The following is a 5,676-nucleotide window of genomic DNA, read 5'->3' as shown; positions in this document are numbered from 1 at the left end:
CCTGAGCCTGCCAGCCCCCGTCAGTTGTGGAACAATGCCTTCCTCAGCACCCAGACTTTGTCCTTCAGGGAAGCCTTCATCCTCAGGACGCTCTGTCCTGACCTCTTGAATCCCAAAGCAGCTAAGGAAGGAAGGGACCCCACCCTCAGACCTCGCTCACCACAAGCTCGCACCACCAGAAACTTGGCCCTGGTGGCCTCGATGTTGGTTCCTCCAGCCCCCCGAGTGCTTTCTCAGTGTGGCTGGTGGAGGGCTTCTCGTCTGGTCTTAGGACCCGATGCTGGATGGAGACAGGTCTCCTTCTGTACCAAGTAGCCAGAGGCCTTCTCTGTGAGCTTCAGCCGCAAGTCCCTTGCCCACTCCACAGCCTGCTCCTGCTCTGCCCTTGCCGGTCCCCACCCTGAGACTCAGACTCATCCCCTCCATTCTCCTTTCCTAAGCCAGCTCTGGGTTCCCTTCCTCCTCTCAGGTCCGGAAGCACTCCTTGTTTGTATCATTTGTTTGCTTCTAAGATTCACTGCCAACTATTCCTTATCATTTTTCCTTTGAATCTTATTTAAATTGTGTAAACAAGAGTCTGGCTCATCTCTCTTTAGGCACAGACCCCGTCTACTCCACCAGACTGGGCGTCCTCCAAGGCTCTGTCCTTTCCCATCTGCTCATCTCGCTCTCCACTGGCTCCCATGGAGAGATTTCAGCCACGAACATAATGCCACGCATCTCTGCATTGTCTTGCCACCAAGCCCTGTTCTCGGGCCACTGGCCTTGAGGTCCTTCCTCCTTCCCCTTATCGATCCAAAGACTCCCTCTCAAGGTTGCCTCAAATCCTCCAGAAAATATAGGTCGATGATTATCTGTTCCTTCTCTGTGTTTCTGTGGCACAGCGGTCCATACAGGCATCTCAATGCTTACGTAACAGTTGTGTCCTATTTCCCTAAACACAGGGAGCTTCCTGATGGCAGCAACCAAGTCCCCAGCCTCGGGTCTCTTAGCTTAATGCTAGGTATCCTGAGGGGCTTTTTCCCTACCTGCATGCATCCTAGATTTTTAAGAGTTAAGGCATGAGGTTTAGTTTCAAATATGGCACAATTAACTAAGGTCACAGCAGCTCTAAGCTGAGCAAATACTAGAACCCAAAATGAGAAAATTCTAAATGCTTAGAGTGAAGGCTGTGTGTGTTTAAGAATCTCCTTTCACAGGGCACCAAGTTCAATGACAGTGCAGACAGCCCCCAACGTCACAGGGTTGTCCTGTTTCATTATTTGAGAGCAGAAACACAACACCTTGAAAGAGCTGCCTGGATCAAGGATTCAGCCCTCATTTTCCTAAGTGGAAAGTCGCCTGTGGCCAAGCAAAGCCGACCTGGTGAAAGCCAGCGTGTTCAGCTCCCTTTCAGATCAGCAGCCCTAATTGCCACTAGCATTTAACATGGCACCAATCACACCTGCGTTCTGGGGCCAAGAACATGGGCCAGCTCAGCACCTTCTGAAACCCGGGTGGCTGAGGTCCAAGGCAAACAAGACTGAACAGATGGATCCCAGCAGCGGGAACCCGGCAGCAGCCACTGTAATCCAGGGGCTCACCCACAATCCAACGGGGCAGGGCGCAGCCTGCCATGCACCGGTTCAGGGTGGATTCAGCCCTCAGCCCGGAGAAGCTGGGTCTCCAGCAATTGCTAATGGTAAGAAATTCTTCTCTCGCTTCTTCCTGGTCTGAAAACATGGCTCCCAGATTCAAGAGCCAGGCCCCGTCTTAGAATTGAGGTGTGGCAATCCACCCAAAAGACCCACCCTGGGAGACACAGATTCCACACAGATAACAACGAAAAGCCAACAACCCACGCTCCCTGTCTCTTCGTTATGAATTAAGCTCAGAGGAGCAGGTGACCACTTAGGATTTTCCAGAAAGTTCTCAAGACAATATTTTAATAGGCCAGGTCATGGATGGCTGTCAGTCAAAAGCCATCAGAGTGGAAATTGAAGGTAAAGTTGAGATGTCATAGATTCAGCAGCTTCTAAATTACCTTACAGGTATTTTTTTTTTCAGGTCCAGTAATAGGTACTTGAATAAAGGGAAAAAAACCCAACAACATTCATTTTTCAGGAACATGGGGGAGGGGGGTTTGACTGACCTTGCCAATCCCGATGTCTCTTACACGGTGTGGAAAGCACTGTAGCCACTTTCCTATGAGGCCAGCATCCTGCAGCACCAGACTTGGTCTGGGACAGTCTTAATCCTGAGAATTTAAAACTAGGATTCATTGATTCATTCAACAAATATTTGTCAAGCATTTTCCGTGTGCCACACACTGTTGTAACACCTGGGATAAAGTGACAGCTAAGGTCGGAAAAGTCTGCTCTCTCTGGGAGCTTATACTATAGTCATATAAACTATCAGGTGACACTATGGTTGGATCTTGACTGTCCCCCAAAGGCGGTGTGTTGAAGGCTGTGCCCCAGCTGGTGGCGCTATTGGGAGATGGTGGAAGCTTTAGGAAGTGGGGCCTGGTGGAAGTTAGGTCATTAGGGGTGTGCCATGCAAGGGGTCGGGGGTGGGGGTATTGAGACCTGGCCCCTCCTCTTCCTCTCCCTTTGCTTCCCACTGCCAGGAGGTGAACAGCTTCCTTCCCTACGCATTCCCTCCATGATATGCTGCCCAGTCACAGGCCCAAAAGCAATAAGACCAGAAAAACATGGACCAAAACCTCTAAACCATCAATCAAAATAAGCCTGTCTTCCTTATAAGTTGATTATCTCAGGTATTTTGTTACAGTAACAGAACACTGCTAATGCAGAAGGTGATAGGTATTATAGAGAAAATGAAGCAGATTAAATACAGGAATTGCCCTGGGGTGGAGAGAATGTGGATTGTGTAGAGTGTTCATGGAAAGTCTCTTAGAAGAGGTAACATTTCAGGGAGACCCAAAGCAGGGAGACCAGAAGAAAAGCCTGCAAAATTGTGAGGCTGTTTTTCGGGCAAAGTGATCACAAAGGCTGAAGCCCTGAGGTGGGAGAGGGGCTGGTATATTTGCAGAACAGCAAGGGCCAGGGGGGCTAGAAGAAAATAAGCAGGGGGGGAGTGGACGGTGCTCAAACAGGAGAGAAGCCGGGTCAGGCATGATGGTAAGCACTCTGGCTTTGAGTCAGCATCTCAGACAGAGCCCAGTCAGGAGACAGAGCCACACCAGTTATTTCAATAGGCTAATTTAACACAAAGAACTGTCACCTAGGAATCAAGTCACCGGCCAAGTAACTGAAAGGAGAGCTCCAAGGTATCTTGGGGACAGCAACCGTGGGACGCTGCCTCCATCCCCAGGGCTGGGGGGACAAGGGGAAGATAGGGGTTATTGAAACCAGGGGTTCAGAAGAGGGTCCCATGAGGCTGAAGCCCAGACCTCAAAGAGAGGCTAATGGTAGCTGTTGTCAGTGTCCCTGAAGAGGCTGGATGAAGGCCAGCTGCAGGAAGAACTGCCACTGCCAGGTGTCATTCAGCTGGGCTCCGAATTCACAATGGCTGGGAGTAAGATCTGGAGTCCAAAAGAGGTAGGTTTATTCCCAGTTGTACCAACGGGAAAGCCACAGGAGACAGAACCGGAAGGAACAGGACCCTCTCTCCCTCCCACACAGGCGCTCCCTCCAGCGCCCCCTACTGGCCAGGCCCAACGGGGGGCCCGCTGACAAAGGAGAAATGGGGTTGCCAGGGGCACAACCCCAGCAACATAAAACCAAGTGTGGAAGGTGGGTTTGGAGCTGAGAGGCAGTAAGTTAATGACTAACACCCTCTGAGCAAGATGAGAAGGTTCCAGAGGGTTTTGAACAGAGGAGTGACGCATGCTGACTCGCTCTGGCAGCGGGGAAGAGGTGGAGGTGGTAAGAGGCGCAGGATCTAGATACAGGAGTCCCCTTGGATTTGCTGATTACGTGCATGTGGGTGTGAAAGAGAGAGAGGAGGCAAAGGGGACTCCTACACTGAGACCTGAGTAAGTGGATGGAGACAGACCGACTGAGGCAGAGGATGACTGGGGGGATCCAGCTTCCGAGGGGAGGGGGCGATGGGGAGCTCTGGGTGGGGTCAGGTGAGGACTCTGGTAGACAGCAGCCCACCTGAACTGGGAGGGTCTGGTTGAGAGCCTGGCTCACCACACAGGTGGATTTTAAAGCCTCAAGATTGGAGGAGATAGATATGGCTCAGAATGCACAATAGCTAGGAATAAATAAGATCTGGAGTCCAAAAGATGTAGATTTGAATCCCAATTATACTAGTGCTGGACTCACCCAGGTAGGTCCTCACCAAACTCAGCCCAGATCCCTTCCTCTGCAACAGTGGGAGGATTATCATATCCACTACATTAGTCCTAGGTGGAGATTAAATGTAAGGAACCCCTTACATCAGTACCTGACATGAATTCTTAAAAAAAATGGACGTTATTTGGGCTGGGAACTAGCTGATTGGTACAGTGCTTGCCTAGCCTGTGCAAAGCCCTGAGTTCTTACTATTAGTCAAAGATAACCAGAGCCCAGGCTCAGAAGATCTGAAAACAAAGAGAAACTGAATTGTACTAAAATGACAATTTATTCATTGCAGGAAAAGATACAGCAGCATCGTATATAAAACAGGCTTATAAACCAGGTCTTTGAACCAATGTGGCTTTCCTTTTATTAACACATTCATTTTAAGTACTCAAGTGGCTTTTATGGGACCAACTCTCTAGACCTGAACCTATAGCAAGCCTGCTCTTCTCAGCTCTCAAGCTGGAGAACAAGGGAGGGGATGTGTCTGTCCTGTTCACTGAGAATACAGAGGACACGGACTCTGTGAGGGAAGCCAGGGCACCTGCTGCTGTGTCTGGGGACTGAGACAGGAGAGCTGAAAACCAGCCTGGATGATGAAGAACAGACAGATCCACAAAAGGGCCCCACAAGGTCATCACCAGCAAATCCTTTAAAATCCCAAAACTGAGCTTGCTCCCAAGATGGGAGCAGCATCAGTGCCTCAGGAAGAACCGCTGGGACATCTGTGTTGCCTGTCATGCGTGTGCTGGGTGAGCCACAGATGAGTCAGGAATGAGCACTGCACGGTGACAGCTCTGAGCCCCACGCACCAGGCACCACCCGCGCCAAGTCGGCCTGGGAACAGAGTCTCGTCCTCTATTAATGGCTCATCTCTTATTAAGCATGCTCCCATCAGGCAGGCCTTTCTTTCCAAGAGCTCAGTTGCAGGGTTATATAAGGCTCTGCTGTATTCCTGGCCCCAGCAGGGAGCCCAGCTGGCTGCGCAGGGCGCTCCCTTCCTAGGGACTGGGTCAGTTCAGGAAACCAAACGGCAGATCACAGATCCTGGCAGTGGAGTGAAAGAGCCGGGTGCTCCCCGGGCGGCTCTCCTGAGGGCATGTGCACTCTGCTGCCTGAGCCCTTCTCTCCAGGTCAGGGTGAGGGACCTATTATCCAAGCATCTCCATGGCCCCCTTGCTGGGTGTCAAAGCTCCTCCTATCGTTCCCTTGACCGCAGCCTTTTCCCACGCCAGTGTCCAGCACTTTCACAATATAAAAACGCCACTGTCCAAAGATTCTATTCCGAACAGCTGTTCCTGGACTCTAGGAGGGATCCCTCTAGAGCAGTGAGTCTCAACCCTGGCTGCACACTGCAGTCTCCAGGGGAGACTTTCAAAGTGCCACT

Source organism: Spermophilus citellus, assembly GCF_964194105.1.
Source record: "Spermophilus citellus genome assembly, chromosome: 5".
In the NCBI taxonomy this organism is placed as follows: domain Eukaryota; kingdom Metazoa; phylum Chordata; class Mammalia; order Rodentia; family Sciuridae; genus Spermophilus; species Spermophilus citellus.
The sequence above is the reverse complement of the archived record's forward strand: the minus strand, read 5'-3'. Positions refer to the sequence as shown.